Genomic DNA, 18,837 nt, shown 5'->3' on the forward strand with positions numbered 1-18,837 from the left:
ATAACTGATTTTAAGCTTTAGGTTCAGGACAAAGTAGAGTATTAGAAAAGTCCACAGATTCTAAATTCTATCTTAAGTCTGTCTAATTTTGCCTTCTCTCTTACTAGCTATGCTTCTTGGAAAAAAAATCACTTATTGCCTCAAAACTCTTTTTTTTATATTTATCAAGTGAAGTTACCCAGTACCAAGAAATTTACATCCCATGGTTTCTCTTATTTGCTATAATTAGTATACATATAGAATAATCTTATGAGCTGAAAAGCTCAAAAACCATGTGCAAATGACCATATAAATGATGCTAAGTGAAATGAAGTCACAGACATGGACACAAGAGTTATGTCTTTATTGTTATTGTTTTAAACGTACCATGTAATTTCATCTTTTGTTGTTGTTGTTGTTTCCTTTGTATGCTATTCCCCCTATGGCATATCCCCTGTTGTCACTGTACTCAAATTTGATACCCTGCATCTTGTATACACATATGTCTAGTCTGGGAAGGGGAAGGGGAATAACAAAATGCTGAAACAAGGACTCAGGATGGCCCATTGCAACAAAGATACCTACAGGACAGTATACTGGAAACAAAATTTACAACTTTGGGTGGCAAGGAGGGGCACGGAGGGATAAGAGTATGGAGATGGGTAGGGAAGGGATAGTGGACCAATAAGGAAGGGAAGGGGTTTCAATGATTGACAAATAATGTACTCAATGCCTTACTCATGCAACTGTAACCACTTTGTACAACATCTTAACAGTAAAATGAAAAAGAGTAATATTTCCATCCTTATATACAGGATCCTTTGGGGTAAATATACTTTTTTTGCACTTAAAAATACAAACACTTTTAAAGTATTATGACCATAATGGTAACATCATTCTGCCAGTTAATGCAAGAAAAAGAGAGAGATTTCATACCTTGGAAGAGTTCATAACCTCTTGTTTAAAAAAGATATACATAGAATGATAAAAGAGGTACAGGCTACACAAATACAAGTATGCATTGGGGAGTCAAGTTTAAATGGTGGTAGATTTAGTCCCTGGCAGGAGTGGCACATTGCAGCTAGACAAAAAGAAAGGAACAAAGGGAGTGAGCCGGCAGAGGACAGAATAATGGAGACCCAGACAAGGGGTCAGTATAGATTGGGGTGTAGAGGGCTCATAGTGAGTTCTGTAGAAATCAAAGTCAGGCAAGGGAGAGGAGTGGAAAGGTCATGGACACTGTGAAGTCCGAGAATGGTGCTTGTACTTGTAGAGAGACAGGGGTCTAGTGTTCTTCGATGGTATTTTTGTCAGGAAAACAGCACTTGGGTGTGAGAGGCTATGACTCCCAGTCAGAAGATACCTACTGTTCTGCAGGATACCTTCACCTACCACATAGATTCTTTCTGGGAAGGAGTGGGCCACATTGAGCTTTAGAATGGAATTAATATGGAACAGTTCCAGATTTCTCTTACTGTCACTGCTCTCTCATTGTATTCTTGGACATAGTAACTAGCTATACCATTTCTTGTTAGTGTCCAGTTAGAATTTGCCTCTTAATGAGACTAATTGGTGTTTGGTTTAGAGTAGATGGCCAAGAAGCAAATGTTGAGATTATAATTTCATTATCACATGATTAGGAGTATCAACTCTAAAAGTCATTAAGGTGATGGAAAGAAGAGGAGGAAAAAGAAGAAGAAGGAGGAGGAGGAGGAGGAAGAGGAGAAGGAGGAGGAGGAGGAGGACGAGGAGGAGGAGGAGGAGGAGAAGAAAGGAAGGAAAAGAAAGGAAGGAGAGAATAATCAGTTATAATTATCTATTAAAGTTTATTTGCAGTTACTTTGACCTCTGGCTCTTCCTCCGTTACTTCTTCTTAATACCACAACAATTTCATTTCTTTATCTGTGAGTTGGGGTGCTCATCTTTTGACAGCCTGACTTGTTATTTTATGGACTGTCACCCATAAATGCAAGAAAAAATAACACCACCTGGACCTTTAAAATGGTACGAATGGAGTTGGTGAACATGTATTTCATTAGGTTTCAATTACCAGGCTGTCCTTCAAGGTGAGTGGACACTGAATAACATATAAGTGTGTCTGGGAACACAAACCATTCTAAAGCTCAATGTGGCCCACTCCTTCCCAGAAAGAATCTATGTGGTTGGTGAAGGTATCCTGCAGAACAGTAGGTATCTTCTGACTGGGAGTCATAGCCTCTCACACCCAAGTGCTGTTTTCCTGACAAAAATACCATCAAAGAACACTAGACCCCTGTTTCTCTACAAGTACAAGCACCACTCCCGAACTTCACAGTGTCCATGACCTTTCCACTCCTCTCCCTTGCCTGACTTTGATTTCTACAGGACTCACTATGAGCCCTCTACACCCCAATCTATACTGACCCCTTGTCTGGGTCTCCATTATTCTGTCCTTTGCGGGCTCACTCCCTTTGTTCCTTTTTCATTTTTTTTCTTTTTGTCTAGCTGCAATGTGCCACTCCTGCCAGGGACTAAATCTACCACCATTTAAACTTGACTTCCCAATGCATACTTTTATTTTTGTAGCATGTACCTCTTTTATCTTTCTATGTATATCTTTTTTAAACAAGAGGTTATGAACTCTTCCAAGGTATGAAATCTCTCTCTTTTTCTTGCATTAACTGGCAGAATGATGTTACCATTATGATCATGATACCTTAAAAGCATTTGTGTTTTTAAGTGCATAAAAAGTGTATTTACCCCAAAGGATCCTGTATATAAGGGTGGGAATATTACTCCAACTTAGTATGGCAAAGAGCCTTCACACAGTCTTTTGAAAAAGAGTAGGAGATAGGACTTGAAAGAAACAAGAAGCCAGGATAACATGAACAGAAACTGTTCAGGGATTTGAATGATTGCGGAGAACAAACGCTTCTTTCGGGCTCTGGTTTATACGAGCATTATTTCTTGTCCTCTCTTGTGGTGGCTGGCCTAAACTTGGTATTTCATTCCCCATTTTGCTAAGGCCTCCCACTTGAGCATCTGAAGCATGGGGGTTTTTAGCCCCAAACTTCCATTCCCTCTTTTCCCCTCCTGTAAGAATTGCTCAGATTTAATCCTGCATCACAGAAAATAATTAGGTCTTTAAAGCCTATAAATTACATTTGTCAGCTGCAGAGAAAACAAATGGAGTTTCAGGTCCTCTGGTGGCGATGATGAACGGCCACATTGAGCTTTTGCTCTGAGAATCTTGCGTGGACCCAGGAGCTTGTTTATTGACTGTTAACAAAAGACTATTCATTCAAACCATTTTAGTTGGTGGTGGTCAATTCTGTATTAGGGATGAGAAGGTTCCTGCTGGTTTGGGAAGTTCTATATGGACAACATCCCTCGAATAACAAAAGAAAATGCAGTCAGAGCCCTAACTTAGAATAGAATATGTGGCAAAGTGTTCCACGCTAGACAACCCATCAACTAAGATTTATAGGTTTCCCAATTTTATTAATAGAACTAATGGTATCTGTAGTGTCATCAATTCTTAGCTATCACCATGATGTAAACCCCTTAGCTTCTGACTCCACACTGCAATTTAGCAGAAAAACTAAAAAAAAAAAAAAAGGTAAAATGTAATCACTATCAAAATGCTTATAGAGTGTGTACACTAGGAAGCAAGGCCAGATTTGCGCTAATAACCACATCTGGGGTACTAAAACCAATCTGTGCTCTGTTTGCAGTCCTTGAGGAATGCAGTGCTTGGAACAGCCCTGCCTGCTCAGAGAGGTGGAAAGACATTGAGCCCAGGGACTCAGTTAAAACAGATCGTTACACTGTGTATTTGGAAGTTGCTGAAAATAGAACTTCTCTCCACTCTAATCCTGCTCCCACCACAGTCATTAATGGCACTGTTTAAACAGGAAGACACCAAAGATAGGTTTAACCAGGACATATTTTCCCACTTCTATCTGATTCCCAAGAAGGAATTGACTGTGACTGTGTTTAGGCAATTACAAGTCTGAAAGAATTTTCAAACAAAGCTAATTTTGCATCTTACAATATTCTTATGGGAAATCATATAGTGTGCAAATGAAACACAGCATTAGACAATACAGTATGATACAATAAACCAAAAGGAAGAACAGAACAAAAGAAGCAAAGCAAAAAAGAAGTACTCTTCCAGTATCTCACCTTGCTTTCTAACAATACATACAAGCTATCAGCAGAATAAACTCAATTCTAATGAAAGATGTTGTCTTGATTTTATGCTCATAGCAACAGGGAAAATCCATTCAAGGTCCTTGTTCAGTAGGATTCAGGGAAAGAACATTGTTGAATTCAAGTTTCTACACAATGTAGTTACTGTGTCATATCTAGAGACCTACATTTGTATTCATGAGTTAGAAATAGTAGAGTAAAATACCCTGAAATTTCTCTAGATTATTTTCTGTGAGGGAAAAACGATTCACAACCCTTTGGATCAATAAAGGGAATTGAAAGAGGTTCTAAAATGCAGCTTAAGGGGCCACATGATTCTTCATCACTTTTGTTCACTTGCTGGAGAGAACAGCATTTGTGAGTCAGGCATGAGTTAGGCTGGACAAATGTACAAAGGCCTATGCCATAGCGCACAGAAGTTATAGTCTGAGTAGGAGACTTGTCTTCTCTAGGGTTGTTTCTTCAGCTTGGGGATACAGTCAGGTACAAAAATAATTTCTATAACCAGCATCCTTGCTAACACTGACACCACAATTAGAAGAGATGCCAGTTATTTAGGAATTGAGGATCTGAGAGTGACCCCCCTCAGTTAAGGTGTGCAGAACGCTGGATGTATGCTATGTAAAAGCTGGTGGTTTCAGATAAACCAATGATACAGTTTCTCTGCAAATTGATATTCCTTACATATGTATTCAAAACTTTAAATAAGTTTAAGAGTTGATTTTATTAAGGAAATTACAAATGAAATATTATAAATGGAAACAAATTCATTCTTAAATACATCACTGCCACTGGTCAAAGGAACTTTTAAATAGTATTAGCAAACATTCCTGTTTTCATGTAACTTTTAGTTTTAATTTTTAGAGGAACTGAATTTGTAAGATCCATAAGAAAATGATGATATGTCATGTTTATTGAGTGTCTGTTGTGAACCAGGTCCTATGCTGCTAGTTAAATGATCTTTTTTTAGTTTTGAAATAACTTTGTATTGTCAATTATAACTCATCAAGTGAGCAAAACAAAGTCCCAAAGTTGTAAGCCCAAACTTATAAGCTACCTTTACAGAAAGACTCGAAAGGTAAAATACCAATAGTCAAAGAATTACTACTCACTAGAAAAGGAACATTGTGCCATTTCACCCTTGGCTACAACAAATTCAGAAAAAAAGGATGTCAGCAGACATTTTTTTCCCCAGTAAAAGTCAATTGTTTCTTCATGTTTACTTGGGAGGGTGAAATCCACATTATTAGAAGTTTGGTCAATTGAGTTCAACACTCATCAGACACAAGTGACTTAACTAGTCACCTGATTTGGTGCTCTACAAAGACCCCACAAAATAAAAAATTGATTTTAGCTCAGAAATAAGGACTGGAGTGAAGCTCAAGAGATAGAACACCTTTCTAGCAAGTACAAGTCCCTGAGTTCAACCTCCTACCACGCATTAAAAAGTAAAAGAATAAGAAAAAAAATCAGCAAGACTGATGTTTCAGAATTTTGGTGTTCGTTCTTTCCCATCAGTTATAACTTCCCTGACAGCTATAATAATCGCGAGTTCAAAAAAACAGAAATATTTTTTAATAATTTGAATCTCAGGTTGTTTGAAACAGAGGCACATTTGAAAATGTTCATAAATCAAGTCATCAACTAACATTCCAACTTATGAAGAATTGACGTTGAGGTTTTAACATCACCTCACATGTTTTGTAGAGAAGTTCCAGCCTCCAACTGGGTAATAAGAAAACATACTTTTCAGAATATAAACTCCTGCCTTCAGAATTTTCCATTCTAATATATAATCCTGCTGCTCACATTTAGGTAGTACTATTTGTTAATATTTTTACTGTTTTTATTAGCAGATATTAGTTGTACTAAGGGATTTCATTCTCTTGTTGCCATATTTGTGTATAATATACCCTGATCCAGCTCAACACCTCTAAAGCTTCTTTTTATCCTTCCTCCCCTTAGCTTGAAACAATTTCAGACGGTTCATTATTCTATTTCCATATATGTATATGAAGTACTCCAACCATATTCTTTCTTCATCACCTCTGTTCACCCTTTCTTCTCCAATTGGTACTCACTGGCAAACAAAATCTGTTTCACTTTTCTTTGTCTCATTTTTTTAGTGTATATTAGTTGTACAAAGAAGTTTCTACATGACATTTCACACTTTGAGCCACAGCATCACTTCCAGATTTTCGGTGGTTAATTGGAGATAAGCGTGTCATGGACCTTCTTGTCCTGGGCTGGCTTTGAACCCCTGTGATCCTCAGTTTTAAGCCTCCTGAATAGCTAGGATTTCAGGGCTGAGTCACCAGCTCCAGGCCATATCATATATTAATAAGATTAAATGCCCCCATTGCTTTCTCATTCCTCTCTTCTCTATCCCTCTATTATTAATAGTGAGTTTCTATATGTCATCTTCATACATAGACAATTGTATTTGGTATTATTCATCCTTTATCATTCTCTTTCTCTTTCTACTCGTTTCTCCAAAATAGTCTTACAATTACAACCTTTTGGTCTAGATGAGAAAAAAACAGGTGCCCTTTGTCCTTACCTGACCTATGATAATAGTGCCATAGTACCGTCCATTTTCTGGTATGATATACTTTTATTTTTCTTTATGGTTGGACAATACTGCATTTTATGTATAGATATACATGTAGCTATAGATATAGATAAACAGACAGATGGATGGATAGATAGATATAGTTAAGATAGAGAGATAGATAGGCCCTATTTCTTAATGTATTCACCAGTGGGAGAGCATTTAGGCTGTCTCCATAGTGTGGCTATTGTGAATAGTGCTTCAATAGCTACGGGTATGCAAGTGTCTCTTTATATCCTGACTTACATCCCTTGGACGTATATGGCCAAGAGTGATCTCACTGGATCATATGACAGTGTTTGCCATAATGGTTACATTAATTTTAATGCTTATCAAAAGGATTCATTTTTCCCTTCATTGTTACCCACACTTTGTGTTCTTTATAGTTTTCTTACTGGGGTGAGATGGAATCCCAATGTTCTTTTTGATCTTCATTTGTTTTATGGCTAGGAATGTTACATTTCTTCAGTTACTTTTTGGCCATTTGTATTTCTCTTGAAAATTGCTAAGTTCATCTGCCTTTTTATAAATTGGGCCATTGATTCTTTGGGAATCTAGCACCATCAGCACCCTGTATGTCTGGTTGTTCATTCCTTGTCAGGTGTATATCTGGAAAAGATTTTCCTCTACTCTGAAGGCTGCGTCTTCAGTCTAGTGAGTGTTTCTTTTGTTTTGCTGAAGCTTTTTAATTTAACATATTCTCATTTGTCAATCCTTGTTCTTACTTGGTAAACTCTTGGATTTCTGGAAGTTAGTACCTTTGCATTTGCTTTTATCTTCCCATGTTTTTTTCCACAGCATTTTCCAGGTTTCAGTATTACATTAAGGAATTTGATCTACTTTGAATTGATTTCAGTACTATTGGAAGTGAAGATATAGTTTCAGTCTTCTATTTTGGAATATCTAATTTTTCCAGCACCAGTTTTTGAAGAGTTATCCTTTCTCCATCTTATGTGTTTTGGTACCTTTGTCAGAAATCTATTGGCTATAATTGTGTTGGATTATTTCTAGGTTTTCTATTGTGCTATGCTGTATTGTATTGGTCTACCTGTATGCTTTGTGTCAGGTCCATGTTGTTACCGTGTCTTGATAGTAGAGTTTGAAGTCAGGTAAAACTTGATTTGTAATACCTCTAGTTTTACTTTTTGTTCAAGATTGCTTTGACAATGTGAGGCTTTTGCTACTTCTATATGTAATTTGGGATTGATATTTTTCCCTTTCTGTGAAGAATGCCATTGGAATTTCCATGAGGATTGCATGAAATATATAGAATGCTTTTGGTTGTATAGTTATTTTCACTATATACATTGTGCTAATTCATGAGCATTGAAGATCTTTCCTTCTTTTCATATCTGCTTTAATAATTACTTTTTTCAATGATTTATAGTTTTCACTGTAGAGCTCTTTCACTTTCTTAGTTAATTTTTGTCCTAGTTATTTTATTTTATCAAGTTGTTATAAGTGGGATTGTTTACCTGACTTATTTATCAATATTTTCATTGTTGTTGCTGAAATTTGCATGTTAATTTTGTAACTTGCTAATTTACTAAAATAATTACAAGATAAAAAATTTGTGGATCTTCTAGTGTCTTTTAGATATAAGATCATATCATTTGCAACTAGAGAAAATTTGGCTCTTTTTCTTCCTGTTTGAATCCTTTTTATTTCTTTCTCATGTCTTATTACTGTGGCTAGGAATTTCAGTATGATATTGAATAGGAATGACTCGTTTCTGATTTAAGATAAAACTATTTCAATTTTTTCCCTTTTCATGAAACTGTTGGAGATAGTCTTGTTCTATACAGCTTTTATTATGTTCAGTTGTATTTCTTCTATTCATCCTTTCTTCGGATATTTTATCAGGTAACAGTTTGAATTTTTCAATGGCCTTTCTGAATCTATTGAGATTAAAATTTCTTTTTTGTCCTTGATTCTTTTATATGTACTATGTTAATTGGCTATCATTGATCCATCCTTGCATTTCTGAAATAAAACCAACATAATCATAGGGTATGAACTTTTAAATCTATTATTGGATTCAGTTTGTTAGTAGGTTATTAAGAATTTTCGCATCTATTTTTATTCAGGAAATTGATCTATAAATTTCTTTGTCTTGATTTTATGGCAATGCTAGATTCATAGAATTAATTTCTCTGATCTTTTAGATTTGCATTTTTGTCTTTTTGGAATAGGAAGAGTTGTGTTAGCTCTTCTTTAGTCTGATGGAATTCAGATGTGAACTACCTGGTTGTATGCTTTTCTTTGTTGAGAGACTCTTTATTGCTGATGCAAGCTTTTAATGCATTGTAGACTGCCATTTATATCATCCTGGTTCAATTTGTATGTGTCATAACAAGAGAGTACATTTCTTCTTATTCTTCAGTTTTATGGAGTCTAAGTTTTCCAAATGATCATCTGTCATGAACTAAATTAGTTTCTGTTGTAATCTCCCTATTTTTGCTTCTGGTTTTATTAATTTGAGTTTTTATGCTTCTTATTTTCTTTAATGTGGCTAAAGATGTGTTACTCATATTTATCTTTTTAAAGCACCCATTCTTTGTCTCATTGACTTGTATTGCTATTTTGGTCTCTATTTCAATAATTTATGCCTTAAATTTTTATTTCATTTCACTTACCTTCTTGTGGATTGATTTGTTCTTCATTATTTAAGAGCTTGAGATGCAAAATTAAGTTCTTGGGGTATCTCTGATTTTATGATATAGACATTCAAAACTATAATCCTTCACTTTGGCATTGCCTTTATGTGTTCCCAAAGGTTCCTGTAGGGTGTATTTTCATTTTTATTGGAGTCTATTGGAATTTAAAAATTTCTTCAATAACTCAAAAATTACATTGCTGAATCTCCACCTGTTTAAATACCTTTTGTATTTTTCTTTTATTGTTATTGTCGAGTATTATACAGCTACATGAGTCAGGTAATGAGTATAATTCTTTTTGAACCATGTCTTCCCTTACTCTCTCCAAGTTTTTCCCTATTCTCCCCACTCATATCATGTACAGGTCATTTTCCACATAGTGGCTACTGAGTACCGCTCTTGTATTTGTTCACTCTTTGTTCCCCTTTACTGTGCCACCAACCCTACCTTTTGCATTTTTTTCTTGTGATTAGTACTTATTTCATTTAAGATGATGAGTTCTGTTAGAGTAAATGAAACTTTCCATTTATTTCTATTCTTAAAGAGTTAATTATCTGATAACTTGGTAGACTTTTGGAGCAATTGTGAGGCTTCAGAGGGATAATATGGTCTTGGTTATTCATTTTTAAGGTATTCTAAATTATGATGTTTTCATCCTTTGAGGTGAATTTCTTTTAAACTTCCTTGCACATGAGAGAGAGTTGAGTATAACAAGATAAAAAATTCAACAATAAACAAAATATTTAAACGAAGGAAGCTGCCATTGAAGCCACATCATCAACCCTAATGAAATTGTAGAGGGTTGGAACTCAGGCTTTGAAATGACAAACTGGAAGTTTAAGAATGATTAAACTTATAGATACTAAAATTAAGGGTTGGTGGAGGAGGAAGGAAGAAAAGAAGGAAAGAAGGAATGAAGGGGGAAAGAAAGAAGAAAGAAAGGAAGAAAGGAAGGGAAAAAAAGAAAGGAAGGAAAGGTGGGGGTGGAGGGGAAGAAGGTAGGAAATAGGAATATTTTATTGCACATTCATTTCTATGTTGACTCCTATTTCTGTAGCAATTGTTCTCTAAAATTAAGACTTGTTACTTAACTTGTCTACAATGATTATCATCACTGCACCCCAGCATCAAGAATAGTGTGTCAAACAAAATAGATGGTTTAGAAGATGGTATGTATGATTGAACCAAAGAACATTTGAGTGGATCTCAAGGATTCTGTGTGATATAAAAATCTCTCTTTTATTACCAATAGGCTATGTTTTTCCCCATCATCACACTTCTATGTGACTAATCATTAACATTCATCGCCATGATAGGTTTTGGGTTTTGTTTAATTTGCTATCTTGTCTTTCATTTTCAGTCATGGATTATGGCACCTATACTTGTTAATGTTGTGAAACAAATTAGTTTCAGGGGTTCATGTTAACTAGTCCATTTATGTATAATGCACTTCTTGATCTTAATCACCCCTTTGCCCATTTTTGTTCTTCTCAATCCCCTTTCTCATCAAGTTATCTTGTTTAGTTTACACACACACTCACACGCACACACACACACACACGCACACACACAAACATACATATGCACACAGTATTTTAGTTGTATTCACTGTCCTTTCCATTTCCATGACATGTTTGGATTATGCACTAGAAGTTATTTTGTTTCTTGCTTTATTTTCCCTTTTTCATCTAACACTGATGTATCTAAATGCATAGATACTTGAGACTAAATATGAAAATTGAAATTCATCAACACCAGCAAGAAGAGATCCACTCAACAGAATATAAGTGCTATCTTTGAGATGCTAAGATGTCAAGTAAGTGGAGAAAAGTTGGGGTAGATTTGGTTCTTTCTTCATTTAATTTTTGGTGATTGATTCTTTCTCCCTTCAGAATGGAAGTACTGACACTCAGACTCCAGGCAGCCTATCAGCACCAAGCTCTGCCAGGGAGGTAGCAGCTCAGTGATTGTTCTGCTTTTCCCTTTGATGATTCATTTGTTTCCATTGCCTCCTGATATTGTTAAAGCTTCTATAAAGCAATTAGTTTTCTGGGTTGCTAGCACCATCATAGGTCCATCTTTCCATCAACCAGCCTTGTCTGAAATGCCAGACTAGTTTAGTAAAACACTAAGAGCAATCACTATTTGGATTCCCAACCTCCCTGGAAAACTAAAGCATAAATATTAGAGTTTATTTAGATAAGGGTCCTGAAAATCATATAATTTTATTATTTTTATTACTACATAGCCACTGACAGATAAAGAATAGTATGGAAGTAGATTTTCGTCCCTGCTTTCACATGGCCAGGACATGGTAAAGCTCAGACTACCCCAAAATATTATTTGTTTTTCCAAAAGATTCACGACAAGAGTCTTTTACAAGTGGAACTCTTAAATACTCCCTGATCTATCCTGCATGTAGGGAAGACAGCGGTTGTATTCATGAGACTTTAATTCCCATTAGCTTTGCCTCTACCATGCATTTACCAAGTTCAGCCCAAACTCATCAGAATAAGAAAAACACATTATTGCTACCCTAAGTACCAAAAATGAAATAGCCTTTGCTTAACAGGAACTTCCCGTCCATTAACACTACCAAAATTCCATACAGAAAATTTTACTGGTATTGTTTTCCCATGCTTTCAAGTCCAGGAGACAGGTTCACAGTATTAACATCCTCAACATAAGCTCCTAGTGGACTTTAGTGGTGTCATTTCATCTATAGAGAAAGTGGAAATAATTAGGTTACATCACATAACTTGCCAAAATTTAAACTTTTTGTATCCTATTAAACTGTGATTCAACTTGACAGAGAACAATTTCATTCCAAGGAAACCAGTTAGATATAAATGAAGTCTTTCAAGAGACTGAAGTAGGTCCTCCCTCTTCACTGTACAGAGTGCTATAATACACATTCACTTACCTGTGCTCTGCAAGAGCTTCTTGGAAAAGGTGGAGAATACTTTTCATTTATAATGCAAAGCAGGTGCCAGTCAGGTTTACATTGCCAGGTCAAAATACGTGAGAAAGTGAACCTAAGGTATCTGAAAAAGGCCAATTAAGGAAGGATGATGCTAGAAATTTTGGCCCATGGTCAATTGGATTCATTCCTTTTAGGTTTATTGTGGGCCAGAACATTATGTATGGGATGGGAGATTAAAACTGCTCACCTCATTAAATAATAATGGGGAGGGAGGGAAAGAGAGAGAGAGAGAGAGAGAGAGGGAGAGAGAGATTACCCCTAAATTAATCATCTCCAATGAGGACATGATCATATTTCCCTTAGTGAATATAGTTAATCAAACATAGCATGGGTACCCAAATAATTCTTAAAGAATATTTATTCCCTTATTGAAGGAAACTATTTAGGAATATATCTATCTATGTTTTACATTTTGATCATAACTAATGTGTATTTTTTATTGATTACTTTGTTCCAGACACTGCTGTAAATGTTTTACGTGCAACAATTTGTGTTATCCTCATAAGAAACAAGATTTGGAGAAACTGAATAGGCTCTGTAAGAGAGTTATGGTCCTTCATCTTCTATATCTTGGTAGACTAAGATCTCATTAAACGTTTCAAAAACATACACACATAGGATCTTATGTATACATGCATATATACATATGTATATTTATATATACATATGTATGTATATACATAGGTTGAATGAGAGGGAGTAGGGATTTGGGGAGATAAGAATAGATAAAAGGGGATCAGTCTGCATCAAGTATGATATATATGTGTATAAAATACCACAGTCAACTACCTTTGAGTAAATAACTTGAACTTCGACAAAAATGAATTTTAAGAACATGCTACCTGACATGTCTTAAGTGTTTGTACTAGTAGGAGAGGAAAGAGTAAATGGAGAGCCTGAAAGAGGGAAAATGTGGTCAAAATACTTCAAGCACACAATGAAAGTGAAACATGTTGAGACTCATTGAGATTGGTTTGGGAGGGGAATAGGGGATTGGGGAGTGACAGGTGAGGTAAGTGGGCTCAAGGTACGTTGTCTACATATATGGACATACCAGATTGAATCTCCCTTGCACAACTAATTGATACTAATTAAAGTAAAATAACAATGAAAGTAACTTTGTCTTATTCATCAGTTTCTGGTGAATATTAAGTGCTCAGTAAACATTTGATAAATGGGGGAGTTGATAAATAAATACCAATATTATTCAGAATCATTTTGGGAAATTACATGTTAGAAACTGTTATGCAAGATAATAAGTCCCATTTCTCATTAATCACTCTTCATTTAAGTCAAGGGGTAGAATTATCTGGCTTCAAGAACCACCTCAATCATGAAAGTTAGCTCCCACTGACCTTTGGATAATTCCACAAAATCAATCAAAATTCTCTTTGAAAAACACCAGTGTAAATTAGGATTTCTCATCCTTGGCACTATGGACATTTTGAAGTGGAGTGGATGATTTTTTGTTCACCTGTTGGGGGAGACGGGAGAGGGGAAATGGTTTCCTGAGCACTGTGAGACCCTTAGTACCATCTCTAGCCTCTGCTCAGGATATATCAATAGTATTATCACCCAATCCCCATCTTCTAGTGGTGATGACAACCAGAAGCATCTCCGGTCATTGAGAAATCTCAAAGGTACTAGGAGCTAAGACAAAATTAACTGTGTTTAAGAGTCACTGTTGTAAATCATTAAATAGTCTGGTTTTGGTTTTAATGAGATACAAACTTTTTTCTGATAACTCTCCAAAAGATGTGAAGATAGGATTTGAAAAACAAGACAATCATTTGGAATAAGTAACACCTTCATAAAAGAACTATTTCAAAGGTAACAACTCTTATTTTGAAGTTTCTGTTTTGAGTGATTTAAGGGAGGAAACAGAGACTTCTTTAATCATCACGAGTGTGCCTTTCTGTATTTGGACCAGCAATGCTCTTTAATGACATTTTCCATTGATTAGATGACAGAGGATTTCAGGGAATATATGGTGATTTGGCCAGGTTGAGTGAACACAAGCCAGGTATTGGTCTTGAGAGGACTGTCCTCTTCCTCTGATCAGTGACTTCTTTATACTTTGTTGATGGCTTCCTGTTCTGCCCCAGTCTCTTCAGCTCTAGGACAATGTCTAGTCTCTAAGGATCCCCTCAGAACCTTGTCAGCTTCACAGTTCACCTCAGATGCCCTGGTGCCTGTCAGAAAGGATAAGAATTTTTCCCTAAGAGTGGCAACTTATGGACTTTCCATAGCCCTACGATCACTGATAAACACACTGACCATGCACTGTTGTGGGTATGATGTGCTGGTCATGGCAGATTGACTGAAATATCACAGTAAACACTCTTCTTCCTTGGCCTTGAAGTCCCCAATGAAAAGAGCAGACGGCTGAGCAGTGCACGACCCTTAGCTATCAATTTGATTTAGCAACTGCGCTGCCACTCGGACAGCTCAGCAGCCAATTAGTAGCCCCAAGTCATCAGCATTAATTTGTTCACATTTCCCCTTGCAAATTGCTAATTGGTTGAACTGAGCAGTGGTTGGCTGGGCAGCTGGGGTGGAAGGAGAGGTTGGAACTGTATCATTTTCTTGCTGAGTGAATTTAGATTAGAGAGGATGCTAAAGGACACACGGCTGTGAACTCTTTACAACTCAAATGGTAGTTTGGTGTAGCAAGATGTTATTAGATTTGTAAATTATGGATGGTGTTCTGTGTCTTTAGGTTAGTTAGCATACCAATTACTGGAATGGCTTAGAGGATGAATACACTAAAGCCTGGTTCTACCATTCTTCTGTCTGAAGAGTGTTTCCATGTATGTTACTTTCTGTTCTCATAAATGTATATCACAGTCAATGCTACTTGGCTTGATATTATGAGTATATTAATTATTCTGCATAACCAAGATTTCCACGTCCAAAGTCTGATCTTTCTCTGTTTCCTTTGGCACTTTAGGTGACTGATTCCTATGAAGTATATCACTTATTTGTGTCTTTTGGATGACCATTGTCATTGGCCAAGGAGATGAACAAGGAATTTGGAGGGAGTAAAAAGGCAGACTCTCTATGCTTCACTTCCTTGTGGCTTTGGTGCATGAGAATAGTATTGGTACCAGCTCTTGATAAATGTATTTTGTTGGGCATGAAAACTGCACCATGGCTCCATTTTTTTTTATTGTGAGAATACCGTACAGAGGAGTTACAATTACATGTGCAAGATAATGAGTATATTTCTCATCAAGCATTGTTGCCTCCTCCTTGTTTCTCCTTCCCATTCCTTCCCATATTCCCCCCTTCCCCTAACCGGTCCCCCCAACACCCAACCAAAATTGTAAAGTTCGTTTTTTGACTTGTACATCTCATTGTTGCAATGGGTCCACCTGTATCCCTAGTTACATGATTTGTTTTTTCCCTTCCCCTCCACAAATTATACCAACATGATATAACCCATGAAAGCATGGGTTATACCATGGGGGAGTGACATTTTAAAAATCAAAATCTATTCCTTTCATTTTCTAAAGGTGTTTAACCAATTTTGCCAGCACCATTTATTGAAAGGCTGTCTTCTTAATTTTTTTTTTATTTTGAAAATACCGTACAGAGGGGTTACAATTACATGAGCGATGTAATGAGTACATTTCTTATCAACATTGTTGCCTCCTCCTTTGTTTCCCCTTACCATCCCTTCCCAATTCCCATCCCCCCAGCCCCAAGCCAAAGTTGTAAAGTTCATTTTTCGACATAACGTCTTGTACATCTCGTTGTTGCAATGGGTCCACCTGTATCCCTATTTAAACCATTTTTTCCTTCCCCTTCACAAATTATACTAACATCAAATACAGTGAAAATAGGGGTTATACCATAGGGGAGGGACACACAAAGCAACAATGAAATCATCTTATAAATATGTTAGAAACAATCACAAGAAAGCAAAATTATTTGAATCCTTATCTGTTAGGTGAAATGAACCCCAAGATAAGGCTGTCTTTCTTCCATTCAAATTTTTAGCATCCTTATAGGAGATTAGGTTGCTATAGGTCTGTGGGTCCATTTCTGGGACTTCAGTTCTATTCCATTGGTCCTCAGGTCTGTTTTTGTGCCAGTACCAAGCTGTTTTGATTAATTTGGCTTTGTAGTAGAGTTTGAAGTTTGGTATTAATATTCCTTCAGCACTGGTCTTTCTGCTAAGGATTAAAGCTACATCCTTATATATCACCCTGCACCAGAATCAACTCCAAATGGATCAAAGACCTCGAAGTCAAAGCAGACACCCTGAAAACATTACAGCAAGGAATAGGAGTCTCTAGGTCTCCTTGGCACAGGCAAAAATTTTCTTAATAGAGACCCAGAAACACAACAAATCAAAGAAAGGTTGTAAAAGTGGGATTGCATGAAACTGCAGTGCTTTTACATGGCAAAGGCCATAGCATGCGAGATCAATAGAAAGCCCACTGATTGGGAGAAGATCTTCACTGGCCATACAATGGACAAGGGTCTCATATCTAAAATGTACATAGTACTCAAAAACTTAAATCCCCCAACAACAAATCCTCAAAGAAACAACTGCCCAATAAATAAGTGGGCTAAAGACTGAAAGAAAGACCTCTCTTAAAAGGAAATAAGAATGGCCAATAGACACATGAAGAAATATTCAACTTCACTAGCCATAAAAGAAATGCAAATCAAAACAACATTGAGATTCCACTTCACCCCAGTTAGAATGGCTATAATCAAGAAATGTAATAACAAAAGATGCTGGAGGGAATGTGGCCAAAAGGGAACCCTATTGCATTGTTGGTGGGAGTGTAAACTTGTTCAACCACTTTGGAAAGCAGTATGGAGGTTCCTCAAAAGATTCCACATAGAGCTCCCCTATGACCCAGCAATCCCACTTTTGGGCATTTACTCAAACGATCACAAACAAGACCATACTAAAGCTACCAGCACAACTATGTTTATTGCAGCATTATTCACCATAGCTAAGATATGGAACCAACCCAGATACCCCTCAGTAGATGAATGGATCAAGAAAATGTGATGTGATGTGTGTGTGTGTGTGTGTGTGTGTGTGTGTGATATATGCCTCCATCAGAAAGAATGGCACTGCCGCATTTGTTAGGAAATGGAAAGACTTGGAAAAAATTTTACTAAGTAGACCAGACCAAAAGAACATAGGTCCCACAGTTTCCCTTATCTTCAATAACTAGTGTATATCTAGGACAAGAAGAAGAGGTCAAAAGCTATGTACATATGACCATATTACTTGATACTAAGTGAAATTAACCCCAAGTTGGGGTAGTTATAATGCAGTTATAATGCACTACGTGATTGTTTTTGTTTCTTTGTATGTTCTTCCCCCATGGTACAACCCCTGTTTTCACTGTATTTGATTCTGGTGTCCTGCATATTGTATATACATTTTTCTTATTTGGGGTTTGGAAGGGAAACAAAAAATGCTGAAGTAAGGATACAGGTTGACCCATTGTAACAATGAAATGTACAAGACACTATGTTGAAAATGAACTTTACAACTTTGCTGGGCAGGGGGAAAGGAGGAGTTGGGGACGTGGGGAGGAACGGGATGGTAGGAGAAAAACAAAGGCAGGGGTAACAATGCTTGAAAGGAAATGGACTCAGTACCTTGCTCATGTAACTGTAACTCCTCTGTACAGTAACTTTACAATAAAAAATACATATTTGAAAAAAACTATTCCCTTTTCTACTAAGTTCTCAACCTACAGACCCAGAACACCATCCACAATTTACAAATCTAATAACATCTTGATACACCAAACTATTGTTTCCTTTTTTTGTTGATCTTCAATATAGCAATAGCTTTTATTATTATTGCTGGTTTCTGGGTTCTGTTATGTAATTTGATGGTCCTTTTAAAGCCATTCTCATCTCTGATGGCTGTCTTTATTATTTATTTCTTGTGCATAGGGTTTTTTCATAAGAGTTAATTCAACAAGTGTTCATCTTCCTCACTCCATTCAAGGATCTGGGGGTTGCATATTACTGAGATGGACACGAGGAGGGAGATAAAACAGTGATGCAAATATTGCAACAGTGCTTACACCTTCTGCAATTTACAGTGCAGTGCTTAGGAGGCTCAGGAACACCTATGATTTCAAAAGGATGAGGAGATGTCGTCTTCCATGTATCCAGAAATACATAATAAACAGAACTAATCACTGTCACAATATTAACGTCTATCGTTCACAGACAGTGAAATCCAGAGAAATAGATCACACTGTCCAACATTATTAGAGCAGGTAAATGACAGAATGAACCCAGTCCCAAGTCTACTTATTCCAAAGCCAATTACTTTAACCACTACAAAGCCTTCTGGTTCAGCCCAGTAGCTTGAATTAATTAAGCCTTTTAAAATATATTTTGACCAGCTTCAAAGTCAAACAGTT

This window comes from Dipodomys ordii, unplaced genomic scaffold (genome assembly GCF_000151885.1).
Source record: "Dipodomys ordii isolate 6190 unplaced genomic scaffold, Dord_2.0 Scaffold36, whole genome shotgun sequence".
Classification (NCBI taxonomy): domain Eukaryota; kingdom Metazoa; phylum Chordata; class Mammalia; order Rodentia; family Heteromyidae; genus Dipodomys; species Dipodomys ordii.